The sequence below is a fragment of the Mauremys mutica genome, chromosome 2, assembly GCF_020497125.1.
Source record: "Mauremys mutica isolate MM-2020 ecotype Southern chromosome 2, ASM2049712v1, whole genome shotgun sequence".
NCBI lineage: Eukaryota > Metazoa > Chordata > Testudines > Geoemydidae > Mauremys > Mauremys mutica.
Window position 1 is genome coordinate 102,708,429 of NC_059073.1, and position 14,006 is coordinate 102,722,434.

Consider the following 14,006-nt stretch of genomic DNA (forward strand, 5'->3'; position numbering starts at 1 on the left):
CCCGTCCCCGCCAGCCCGTCCCCACATACCTGGTCCCCGCTTTGCCTGCCGCCTGCCCGCCCGGCTCCGCCGGTCCCCGCTTTGCCGCCCGCCCCTCCGCCCGGCTTCGCTTCGCCGCCCGCCCGCCCGGCCCCGCATACCCGGTCCCTGCCCGTCCCCGCCAGCCCGCCCCGCATACCCGGTCCCTGCCCGTCCCCGCCCGGCCCCGCATACCTGGTCCCCGCTTTGCCTGCCGCCTGCCCGCCCGGCTCCGCCGGTCCCCGCTTTGCCGCCCGCCCCTCCGCCCGGCTTCGCTTCGCCGCCCGCCCGCCCGGCCCCGCATACCCGGTCCCTGCCCGTCCCCGCCAGCCCGCCCCGCATACCCGGTCCCTGCCCGTCCCCGCCCCACATACCTGGTCCCGGCTTCGCCTGCCGCCCGCCCGCCGGCTCCGCTTCGCCGCCCGCCCGCCCCCGCATACCCGGTCCCTGCCTGTCCCCGCCCGCCCGCCCGGCCCCGCATACCTGGTCCCTGCCCGTCCCCGCCCCACATACCTGGTCCCGGCTTCGCCTGCCGCCCACCCGCCGGCTCCGCTTCGCCGCCCGCCCGTCCGCCCGGCTCCGCTTCCCCGCCCGCCCGCCCCCGCATACCCGGTCCTTGCCTGTCCCCGCCCGCCCGCCCGGTCCCGCATACCTGGTCCCTGCCCGTCCCCGCCCCACATACCTGGTCCCGGCTTCGCCTGCCGCCCGCCCGGCTCCGCTTCGCCGCCCGCCCGTCCGCCCGGCTCCGCTTTGCCGGATCCAGCCACGTGCAGGCAGCGCGGTAAGGGGGCAGGGAGGGGGTGGGGGGGTGAATAGGGGTTTATCTCGATCATTGGTTATCTCGACGGCTTTTGGCAAACCCCTAGGCCGTCGAGATAACAGGGTTCAACTGTAGTACTTAGTCCTGCCATGAGTGCAGAGGACCAGACTTGATGAACTCTTGAGGTCTCTACCTTGAGGTCTTATGGTTCTATGTATTTGCACAGTTAAAATAAGAAAAGTCAAAAAATGCAAATAAGTTTCCAGCATTGCCAAGCCACAGAGCCTCTGGGGATCTTTGGAACCCCACTGGTTTAGGGGCTGACCTCCCACCCAGTTATGCAAGTGATAGGAGGCTGGGGGGGGGGAGGGGTAAATCACACACTCTTGCAGGTACGTCTACTTTAGGACGGTGTGTAGAGTACAAGCACTGTACACCCAGCTAGCATAGGTATAAACAGCAGTGTAGATGGTGAAGCATGACTTAGGTGAATAGACTAGAGTGCTTTTGTGTCTGAATCCTAGGGTATATACTCTATTCAGTTCTCTACATGCCCAAGCCATGCCTTCCCCCATCTACACTGCTATTTTTATCAATGTAGTGTCCCAGTGCCAGAGCCTTTCCCCACTGCCGGAGCCTTTCTCCACTGCCAGACCCTTTCAATGCTGCATGTAGTTACACGCCCCAGTGACAAGTGGAGTTGCAGCTAGCAAGGGATATTAAGAGTAACAAGAAGGGTTTCTACAGGTATGTTAGCAACAAGAAGGAGGTCAGGAAAAGTGTGGGCACCTTAGTGAATGGGGGAGGCAAACTAGTGACAGAAGATGTGGAAAAAGCTAATGTACTCAACGATTTTTTTTTTGCCTCTGTCTTCATGAACAAGGTCAGCTCCCAGACTACTACACTAGGCAGCACAGTATGGGAAGGAGGTGTCCAGCCCTCTGTGGATAAAGAAGTGGTTCAGGAATATTTAGAAAAGCTGAACAAGCACAAGTCCATGGGGCTAGATGCACTGCATCCGAGGATACTAAAGGAGTTGGCGGAAGTGATTGCAGTGGCCATTATCTTTGAAAACTCATGGCGATCGGGGGAGGTCCCAGATGATTGGAAAAAGGCTAATGTAGTGCCCATCTTTAAAAAGGGGAAGAAGAAGGATCCAGGAAATTACAGGCCAGTCAGCCTCACCTCAGTCCCTGGAAAAATCATGGAGCAGGTCCTCAAGGAATCAATTTTGAAGCACTTAGAGGAGAGGAAAGTGATCAGGAACAGTCAGTACAGATTCACCAAGGGCAAGTCATGCCTGACTAACCTAATTGCTTTCTATGGTGAGGTAATTGGCTCTGTGGATCAGGGGAAAGCAGTGGATGTGTTATTCCTTGACTTTAGCAAAGCTTTTGATATGGTCTCCCACTGTATTCTTGCCAGCAACTTAAAGAAGTATGAGCTGGATGAACAGACTATAAGGTGGATAGAAAGCTGGCTAGATCGTTGGGCTCAATGGGTAGTGTCAATTGCTCCATGTCTAGTTGGTAGCCGGTATCAAGCAGAGTGCCCCAAGAGTTGGTCCTGGGGCCGGTTTTGTTCAATATCTTCATTAATGATCTGGAGGGTGGCGTGGATTACACCTTCAGGAAGTTTGCAGATGACACTAAACTGGAAGGAGTGGTAGATACACTGGAGGGTAGGGATAGGATACATCCCTAGACAAATTGGAGGATTGGGCCAAAAGAAATCTGATGAGGTTCAACAAGGACAAGTGCAGAGTCCTGCACTTAGGACAGAAGAATCCCATGCACTGCTACAGACTAGGGAGCAAGTGGCTAGGCAGCAGTTCTGCAGAAAAGGACCTAGGGGTTACAGTGGATGAGAAGCAGGATAGGAGTGAACAGTGTGCCCTTGTTGCCAAGAAGGCTAACAGAACTTTGGGCTGTATAAGTAGGATCATTGCCAGCAGATCGAGGGACGTGATCATTCTCCTCTATTCAGCAATGGTGAGGCCTCATCTGGAGTACTGTGTCCAGTTTTGAGCCCCACACTACAAGAAGGATGTGGAAAAATTGGAAAGAGTCCAGCGGAGGGCAACAAAAATGATTAGGGGTCTGGAGCACATGACTTATGAGGAGAGGCTGAGGGAACTGGGATTATTTAGTCTGCAGAAGAGACGAATGGGGGGGGGTGGGATTTGATAGCTGCTTTCAACTACCTAAAAGGGGGTTCCAAAGAGGATGGATCTAGACTGTTCTCAGTGGTAGCAGATGACAGAACAAGGAGTAATGGTCTCAAGTTGCTGTGGGGGAGGTTTAGGTTGGATATTAGGAAAAACTTTTTCACTAGGAGGGTGGTGAAGCACTGGAATGGGTTACCTAGGGAGATTGTGGAATCTCCATCCTTAGACGTTTTTAAGGCCTGGCTTGACAAAGCCCTGGCTGGGATGATTTAGTTGGGGATTGGTCCTGCTTTGAGCAGGGGGTTGGACTAGATGTCCTCCCTTCCAACCCTGAGATTCTATGATTCTATGACAAGGGTGGATGCCTACCTGCCTTCACTGTGGCATGTAGCCACACATGTAGTCCCTGTACTCTACACACTGCTGTAAGCATAGACAAGGCTTAAAAATCTCTGTAATCAGAAACTTGTAGAATTTCCTTACCCATCTGTATGAGGAGCATATGGAGGGGATAATAGAGCCCTCTGTTGGTTTTTTTTTGTTTTTTTGGGTTGTTTTTTTTTTGTGATATATAGCATTTCATTTTCTATTACTAAGAACTTTAATACAATGTAAAGAATCATTTTATAAATAATGGGGCAAATTCTGTTCTCAGTTACCTCAGCTATTAATTATCACTCCACTGATTTCAGTCAAATCATTCTAGATTTACATCGGTGTGTTTGAAAGCAAAAATTCAGTTTAAAATCTTGGAGGAACCTCAGTAGTCTTAATAGTGAAGATTACTTTGCAGATAAAGATGTAATAGCTAGATTTCACATTTTACCAGTAATTCTCTATTATGTATGCTGTATCACATTAGTTAGAAACAAATTGTATCACTGTGAAAACATTTTGAGACCAATAGAAAGCAATTCCTCCAACAAGGCTTTTGTATATTTATCAACAACTGTATATTACATACTCCAAATTGCATGAAAAAATAGAGATCTCCTATAACACACATTTTGAAGAGGGATTTACATTTAATAAATGTTTACAAGTATTTTCATAAACTCAGCTTATGACAGTGTTGGCTTCATATGATTGATTACTCAAATGTTGCCTTTCCTCAAATATAGATCGTACAGTTGTCTCTAGGAGTTATTTATATTTCCTAGTATTTATGATCTGCAAGGCAGCTTAGTTATTAACATTAGTTATAGCTTTTTCTGTAGATATTTATCTGAACCACAAGTTTTTGACACATTTCTTTTTCTTTAACAAGCAAAGCATATCTAGAGCTATAAAAATGTTGTCTGATATAGAAAAATATATGAATGGTGGAGCTATTACCTAGAAATTCTTTAGTGAAGGTATAGTTCTGATTTCACTGGGGTACTTTTAGGCATGCAAATAAAATGCCACTGAAATAATATTAAACTAATTCTGTATATTCTCTATTATAAACAATCTGCTTAAGCAGCATTTTATAACAATAGTGTCCTCAGATATTGTAACTAGACGCTTTTTTATTTTCCCATTTTGGGGGGTCACAGAGTCTTAAGAAGCATTTTATTGAAAATACTTTGTTCTTGAGTATATTAAAACTGTGCTTTAAATATATTATTAAGCATATCAAGTGTGAACCCAAACTAAATTAGTTATGTATCAGACATGCATCTACTGTGCATCTTAGCTTAGATTTTTGAAGTACACTAATAATACTGTGAAAGTATTATTAAAAGTAAAACCTCACCTGAATATGACACGGGCAAGGACAACATGCTGTGATCAGGGTGTGGTGTACAGCAACTGGACCTAGTGACCAAGATTAATGAAACTCAGATGGGTTTTAATTAGTGCAGCTGCAGTCATCAATTATCTAGTGAACACAAATATTGTTATATTTTTGGAAATTCTTGATTTATTTTATTCCATTGGCCAGTAGATTTAGATGAATGAGTTCTCATCATAAACATTCTGAGAAAAATCGCCTGAGGCCATGGTTTATTATTTAGGACACAATCAGCAAGAGTGAGCGCTACTGAACAAAACATTGTAAACTAGTCTCAGCATTAATTTGGAAATTTTGCTGAAATGTGTGGTCTTGTAAGGGTCGTCAAAAACATTAGGGTATCTCATACAAAATACAGAACAATCTGTCAGGCAGGGAATGTTCAAGTATTATTGTCCAGCAGATGATCCATAACCGAATGTCAGTGCATGTACACTTAAAGCATGTATCAACAACATTTAATTTGACACATAATGTAGTCTTCCTTTATTATACTTTAAGTGCATGTCTTAGTAAACTGAAGAGTGGACAAGTAAGTGTAGGGGGAAAAAGGTGAAACATGACAACCCTTTGCAAGTATTAAAAAAAAAATCACTATCTAGAGCTTCTTTTCTTAAGGTATATGTATTTTTCAAAGCAGTCTTTAACTATACACCAGGGAAGAATACATAAAGGGAAAAAGAACACGGTGAAAAACATTTTTAGTAGAACATTCCATCTGGAAATTTTGTTTCTGTATTGACACGATCTAACCACTCTGTAAATATGGGAGCAGAAGGGGAGAAGATAAATACTATTGACTAGGACAGTGTCAACATTTGTAATTTGAATTAAGGAAAGGTTGCAAATATAAACATACTAATTAATTAAAAAAATATGTGAAAATGTTAGACGGGAAGGCCCTCTGTAGCACTACACATTTTTTTATAAATGTGCTGGTTACAATTTGCATTTGAATATTCAATCTGTGAAAGGTACTTTATAGTTTGACTAAGATCAGACACACAGTATTTGTTGCTAGTTTCATTTTTCAACTGAGCAAACTACTAAGCAGGATGGTATTTAAGTATGAAAGGGAAGCAAGATGAAAATATGCTTATGTATTATTTCTAAATTACAGCATGTAATTTATTTACTTACATTGTGAGGAGTGGTTCAACAGTTAACTTTTAAATGGACTGATCCAAGACCCATTGAAGTGAATATTAGTCTTTCCACTGACTTCAGTGGGGTCTGAATCAAGTCCAGTCAGCACCTTGGATCAATCACAACTATTGTTCATTAGATTAAAACATTTTCTTTGTAGAATGATTGTCTTAATTCCAAGTCAGGATAATAGTGGAAGGGTTAATAGTGTTTACTGGGGTATATACCAGTTGTCCCTAGGAAGGAAAAGTGTTTGCATAATGCCAACAGACTGGAGTGCAGAATGTCTTGTTAGCAAACCTTTGCAGTGGTGATACATGTATATGAAGTCCTCATTTCTCACTAGCAGCTGTCATTGTGATAACTGGAAAGTGATGTAATTTCCTTTAGTTTACCTTATTTTTTATCCCCTATTGTTTTTACACCTGACCTTTACACCTCTCCATTCTCCAATTAGCAGACTGAGAGCCATTGTTCATTGAGCGGAGGCGTTCAGGCCTAAGGGAGCAGAATATATTTCATCCATATGCTGTTGTGACTGGTGATTCTTCTTTATCATTAAAGACTTTAACCTTATGTGATCAAACTAACCCCAGATATCAATAAGCTGGGGCTGGAACTTCAGTCAGCATGTGGATAGTTATCATACAGTAGTTATAACCAGTGGACAGTGAACATTTATTCAAATTGTTATCTATCTACATTGTCCTGTGAGAAAGTTACATTACAAAACATGCGTCAATTAAATAATTTAATTAACCAGTTACTTTTTTCTATTCTTTGGATCTGTGTTCCTTAGCTAAACTACAGACTGGAGAACTACTGTAAATTATGAGTTCTGTTAGCAAAAATAGCTTTTAAAGCAGATTCGAAATTACAGAAAGCTAAATTAGAATGGTTAGATGATAATGTACACAATGTCAAAAACTGAACTCAACATGGGATGTTACAATTTTCAAGATATACTAAACTAGTTCAGTTAATTCAAGGTCTTGTTACAAAGGCAAACTTTTATTCTAGTTCTGTACTGCTGTGGTCAGATGATTTTAATAATAACATAGAACTATGGATCCTTTAAAGGTAAATCTTTATTTATTTCCAAGCAGGTTTATATGTCAATGGAATTATGGGGCTGTTCACCTCAGTTAATTTTAAAGTAGGATTTGGAAATATAGATAGGTTACTTAATTATCAAAGAATGTCAATTCAATTCAAAATTACCTTGCCCAGGTGATACTCAGAGCCAAGTTTTGCCACTTACATACTCACAAGACTACTATCAGACAGTAAACCTGTAATATAACATGCAGTTAATAATTTTGAAGATATTTTAATTTCTTCGTAATTTAATCAGTACTGTAAGCTGTTATGCCACTTTAACCAAAGGTTCAAAGAGTGGTAAAATCTTTAGCTTATGAGCCAATTCAAAGCTTCTTCCTATTTTTGTTGAAGAAATTGTCAATTCTCTTGTCACATCTCTGTGATTTTAGGCTGAACTCTTTGAAATACTCAGCACATCTTACAGATATCTTATATTAGGCTTAATCAGTGCAATGACTTTCTCCAACCTCAACACTCTCAATTACTTATTGATTTAGCGTAACTTGTAGACAATTAAGATAAAACTTGTTAGTAAAATACAAGTACACATAATGCATTTTAATCATCCAGAAGAACTAGGTACGTACTTTCTTATCAGTTGCAGCTGGCATGAAGGTGTATTTTCCAGTTCAACTTTACAGTTTACTGGTTTCTCAAGATAGAGTTCATTCAGATGATTCATTCATGGTGTTATGACAGATGTATTCCTATTCTCTTTCTGGATTTCACAATGGTCTCCTAGATAGGACTTTAAAAGATAGAGTTAATAGGGTGTTTGTCTTTAGATTTTACCAAGCAGAAGAAGCTCTCAATGGTCAGATGATTACAGTCCTGCTCACAGTCTCTCTCTTGTCGAGATGTTCCAGCTTTAGGGAACAGCATATTGAACAACAAAGGGCTTTTTAATACATTTTCTGCTCAGGGATACAGGCTGGTTCCTCCTCCAAAACTGATGATGTTGGGCAGTCAGAAAGAGACCCATGTTTCTGTCAAAGATTTGAAATGTCCAACTAGGATAATTACTTTCCATGAGCCCCTTCTTCGCTTTGGTCCTTTTGCCAGGTTTCCCCTTTCCATCAGCACTTTTAACTGTCTGTAGAAATATCCATTTTGAAGTTAAAACAGAATTTTTATTGTAAAATTTCTTAATGCTCCTTGATGGTGTTCTCCTTGTTTAATAGTTCATCATGCAGCAATATAAAGTAATTTGACTCATTTGCTTGGTCACTCACCAATAGGAGATAACAGTTAACAAAATCATACAGAACTGCAGTACATACTTTTTGTGCCAGTACTTAATTATTCCTTACACCTCAGTAGAATTGCTTTGTATGCAAAACTTTTTCTCTAAGCAATTGTCAATCATTTAGTTTATCGGGACTTATGGCCTTATAACATTTTGGCTGATTTACCTTGAAGATTTACACTTCACATTGTCTTCTCAACATACTATTTGAATATATCAGCTTCTTTAGTGCAAAACAAATAACTTGTAAGATATAATTTAGTTAACGATTAGTTATTTATATATAAACCTTATTGATCATATTTTGTTTGCAATATTTTGTGATCATGTTGCCTAGGCAATTTGAAGGGGTATGTAACTTAATGCTTTAGACAGCTGTAATTTTCTGGTATAGTTTCTTAAATCTTAATTAGCACCTTTTAGATCTATTTATTTAGTAATAACATTATTACCTTACAAATTCTTAGGTGTAAAAATATAAAATACAAGAAAAAGCTAAGAGTTTGTGGTTAATATTAGCTAGTTATTCAGTCTACATCTCTGTGTGAAACACAAAAACAGCATCTTCTGTTCAACATGTTTTAAAGGTTTAGGCCTAAATTACGCCAATATTTTGACCTATGTGTGAAAGTGTATAGCATGAAATGAGTTGCAGCTGACTACAAGAAGGGGATCTACAAGTATGTCAGACAACAAAGATCAGGGATGGTGTAGGTCTGCTGCTCAATGGAAAAAGTGAACTGGCAATAGAAAATGATAAGAAGGTGGAGCTGTTCAATGCCTACTTTCCTTCAATTTTATACAAAAAAATAATGTGACCGGACAATTAGTGAAGTTATCATAGACTATAAAGGGGAAGGAATGCAGATGAAGATCAGTAAAGAACATGTCAAATTCAAAGGGATCTTGACAAATTGGAGAACTGGGCTACAGACAACAAAATGAAATTCAACAAAGACTAATGTAAGGTGTTACATTTAGGAAAGAAAAACCAAATGCACAAATACAGAATGTGGAATAACTGGCTTCACAGCAGCACTGCTGCAAAGGATCTGGTAGTTGTGGTGGATCACAATCTCAACTAGAATCAACAATTCAAATTACAAAGGATTAATATAAACAAATAAGTATGTGGGGAGAAAATTTGAAAGGCCAAGGAACAGAGTTAGATTAAACTAGCTAGAGACATAAAGGGTAAGAAGAAATGGCAGAACTGCTAAATGACTTTTTTGTTTCAGTTTTCACCAAAAAGTTTTGTAGCAATTGGACATCTATCTTAATGAATGCCGGTGAAAATGAGGTAGGATCAGAGGCTAAAATAGGGAAAGAACAAGTTAAAAATTACTTAGACAAGTTAGATGTTTTCAAGTCACAGGGCCTGATGAAATACATCCAAGAACACTCAAGGAGCTGACTCAGGAGATATCTGAATCATTAGCAATTATTTTTGAAAAGTCATGGAAGACGGGTGAGATTCCAGAGGACTGGAAAAGGGCAAATATAGTGCCATTCTATAAAAAGGGGAATGAGGACAATCCGAGGAATTACAGGCCAGTCATCTTAATTTCAGTACCCGGAAAGATAATGGAGCAAATAATTAAGCAATCAGTTTGAAAACACCTAGAAGATAATAAGGTGATAAGTAACAGTCAGCATGGATTTGTCAAGAACAAACTGTGTCAAACCAATCTAATAGCTTTCTTTGACAGGGTGACAATGCCTTGTGGATAGGGGGAAGCAGTAGATGTGGTATATGTTGACTTTGGTAAGGCTTTTGATACTTTCTTGCATGACCTTCTCATAAACAAACTAAGGAAATATAACCTAGACATGGCTATTATAAGGTGGGTGCATAACTGGTTGGAAAACTGCTCCCTGAGAGTACTTTACCAGTGGTTCACAGTCAAGCTGGAAGCGCACATCAAGTGGGGTCCTGCAAGGATCAGTTCTGGGTTCGGTTCTGTTCAATCTCTTCATCAATGATTTAGATAATGGCATAGAGAGTACACTTATAAAGTTTGTGGATGATACCAAGCAGGAAGGAGTTGCAAGTGCTTTGGAAGATAAGATTAAAATTCAAAATGATCTGGACAAACTGGAGAAATGGTCTGAAGTAAGTAGGATGAAATTCAATAAAGACAAATACAAAGTACTCCACTTAGGAAGGAAACATCAGTTGCACACATACAAAATGGGAAGTGATTATAGGAAGGAGTACTGCAGAAAGGGATCTGGGAAGTGTTGTAAGCAAGACAAAAGTAATTCTTCCAATCTACTCCACTCTGATTAGGCCTCAACTGGGGTATTGTATCCAGTTGTGGGTGCCACATTTTAGGAAAGATGTGGACAAATTGGAGAAAGTCCAGAGAAGAGCAACAAAAATGATTAAAGGTTTAGAAAATATGACCTATGAAGGAAGATTGAAAAAAAAGGGGTTGTTTAGTCTGGAGAAGAGAAGACTGAGAGGGGCCATGATAACAGTTTTCAAGTACATAAAAGGTTGTTACAAGAAGGAGGCAGAAAAATTGTGCTCTTTAACCTCTGAGGATAGGACCAGAAGCAATGGGCTGAAATTGCAGCAAGGGCAGTTTAGGTTGGACATCAGGAAAAACTTCTTAACTGTCAGGGTAGTTAAGCACTGGAATAAATTGCCTAGGGAGGTTGTGGAATCTACGTTTCTGGAGATTTTTTAAGAACAGATTAGACACACATGTCAGGGATGGTCTGATAATACTTAGTCCTGCCATGAGTGGAAGGAACTGAACTAGACGACCTCTTGAGGTGTCTTCCAGTCCTATGATTCTATGTTGCAAAAAAGCAAATGCAATTTTGGGTTGCATTAACTGAGGCATAGCACACAAATCACGGGAGGTGATAGTACCGTTCTGCTCAGTGCTTGTTAGGCCTCTGGAGGGCTTGCTGGAGTAGTGTGTCCAGTTTTGGTCACTGCTGTATAGAAAGGTTGTAGAGAAACTGGGAAGGATCCAGAAGCGAGCAACAAAGATGATCAAAGGGATGGAATGCAAGGCAGATGACCAAAGGCTGAATGAACTGACTAGGTTTAATTTGGAAAAGAGGAGATTAAGAGGGGACATGATAGTGGTCTTCAAATACTTGAAAAGCAGCTGTAAAAAGATGGAGAAAAAATGTTCTCTTGCCACAGAGGGCAGGATGAGAGACAATAGGTTCAAACTACAGCATTGTATGTTTAGATTAAATCTCAGGAAAAACTTCTGAACTGTAAGAAAGTAGGACAATGGAACAAACTGAGTAGGGAAGTCATGGAATTGCCTTCACTGGAGGTTTTAAAAAAGAGACTGGATAACCATCTGTCTTTCAGCTTTCTTTGCTTTTTCTAAACCTAAGCACTGTCAGCAGCCGTGTGACTGCTCTAACAAGCACATATTTGTAATAGCCTGCCTCATAGTTGATATGCTGGTAGGAATTGCTGAGCCCCTGTGTACTCTGTCCTTTCTGCCTGCAAAACCGCCTTTATCTGGACGCTGGTGTAGAGGTGACATGAAGATTTACTTTTGCGAGGGAAATCTCAGTTGCTTTCCTGACAGTTTACAGCAGCTGCCCAGTTCCTTTACACTGAGGGAGTGGCTCAGGGAGTGGCTGGGGTTGAAGTGGGATGTAAGAATCTGACTCACCATCTGTCTGCTGGGGTATAAAACTGATATCTTCACCAACTGTGGTCTATAGAGATTTCAGGGCATTTCTTATATGAGTGTTGGCTTAGCCCAAATAGGAATTAGCCTATGAGGTTAGTGCAAAAACATTCTGCTTACACCAAGTTTTCAGTTGATTTAAGTTATTCAAATTATGAAAATAACTGGGGTCCTATGCCACGATGATGGGAATACCTTCTCTTCCATCATTGGCTGATCTTGTCCAATTAACAGTTGGAATTCAAATGAGCCACTTGTTACACAGCCACTTTTCTGACTAACAGGAAAGGTGATTGGTTGCTATATATGTGAATTTAGAGATGCTAAATTAGCCACAGGATAGAATCCATGGTGTTAATAGTTGATACTAACAAGTCCTGTACTGTAGAATTGAAAGTGCATCTCATACTCCACATCAAGATCAATATGCATGAAAGTCAATCAGACATAACATACTGTATCTTTTGCTTCTTCAACTGCAACAACAAAAATTCACGTAAAATGGTGACCACAAACAAGTACTTGCCTGCACTTTGGTTATGTATTTCTCCATAAATAGGGCTACCACCGGGGGGTGCTGCGTGTTGAGTTGGGCCAGCCCAGTTGGCCCGGTGTGGGGTTGGTACACCCCATCACCCAATCATGGGGATTCCCTGTTGGATCTGGCAATTTCAATGACGGGGGCTCAGGGCCCCTGGTGGAGGCCCATCAATCACTCAGTCTATGCCTCCCAGGGCATTGGCTAGAGCAGGCAATAGCAGTTGGGGAGCTCTGATCTTCTAGGGAGGACAGTGCAAACAATCAGTCTGCAACACCTGGCTGGGGCAGAGCAAAGCAAGTAGTCTATGGCCCCGAAGCCTCCTGGGTGGAGCCAGCTATTAACAACTGGGCGACTCTGATCTCTGGGCAGGGCAGAGCAAACAATCAGTCTGCAACCCCTGGGTGAGACAGAGCAAGCAGTCTCTGGTCCGTAAGCCTCCTTGCTGGGACAGGCAATAGCAGTTGGGGCTCTGAGCCTCTGGGCAGGGCACAGCAAGCCCTCAGTTTGGTCTTCTCCAGCATAGTCCGGAGGTCCATGGTTCCCACTGCTTGGAGAGTTGCAGGTGTCTCTGCAGGAGTCTGTAGCACACATCCTTCCTCCTCCAGAGCCAGCCCAGACTGAGCTGGGCTATCTCCTTTTACCTGTCCCTTCCACCTGGTGCATGCACAACAGGGGCAAGGGAGCATGGTCTCCTGGGCCCCCAGTGATTGGTCAGGCCCTGTTGGCCCAGTGCAGGGTTGGTACACCCCATCACAAGAGCACTTATTAAAATGGTTTTCTATTAAATAAAATAATGAGTAGGTGTACGGAAAACTTGAAAATGCCTGACATGCTAGTGCTTGCTATTGTCAGGGCAATAAAGCAGATTCACCATCACATTTGGTCCTGTAGTGATAACAGTTACCCTCTTTATCTATCTTAGCTGCGAGTCACTGATTTTAAAAGGTGACTAACTTTTTGCAGCACTCCCACTGAAGCAACAAAAAAGTAATACAGAAGGGAAGTCTCATATCACAGACAATCTAGGTCAGTGGCTCTCAACCTTTTCAGTTTACTGTGCCCCTTTCAGGTGTCTGATTTGTTTTGCGTACCCCCAGTTTCACCTCACTTAAAAACTACCTGCTTACAAAATCAGACAAAAATACAAGAGAGTCACAGAACAGTATTACTGAAAAATTGTTTATTTTTACCATATAATTATAAAATAAATCAATTGGAATATAAATATTGTACTTACATTTCAGTGTATAGTATATAGAGTAGTATAAACAAGTCATTGTCTCTATGAAATTTTAGTTTGTAGTGACTTTGCTAGTGCTTTTTACATAGCTTGTTGTAAAACTAGGCAAATATCTAGATGAGTTGATATACTCCCGGAAGATCTCCGAGCACCCCCAGAACCACTGATCTAGGTAGCTCTTACCCTCATAATGCCTGATATCTACAAAAGGCAATCTTTAATCCCAGTTTGTTGGTTTGAAAATAATAAATTGTATAGAAACAACACATTAATTGGATTGCAACTCTTACTCTCAAGCAAGTTACCTTAAAAGAGTAATTCCAGTTGAATCAAGGATAC

At 41.5% G+C, this 14,006-nt stretch overlaps 1 protein-coding gene and 1 long non-coding RNA gene across 2 annotated transcripts in view; one reads left to right on the top strand and one right to left on the bottom strand.

The window, feature by feature from the left end:
• Positions 1 to 14,006, top strand: part of ZNF407 (zinc finger protein 407) — a 398,789-nt gene that overhangs the window by 185,895 nt on the left and 198,888 nt on the right. The gene's annotated exons all lie outside the window — the stretch shown is intronic.
• LOC123365026 overlaps positions 7,051 to 14,006 on the bottom strand; it is a 13,482-nt gene continuing 6,526 nt past the window's right edge. Inside the window, exons 2-3 of the long non-coding RNA XR_006577396.1 lie at positions 7,557 to 7,717; positions 7,051 to 7,160 (exon numbers count right to left, since the gene is read on the bottom strand). This is a non-coding gene — a long non-coding RNA (uncharacterized LOC123365026). The remainder of the gene's footprint in view (positions 7,161 to 7,556; positions 7,718 to 14,006) is intronic.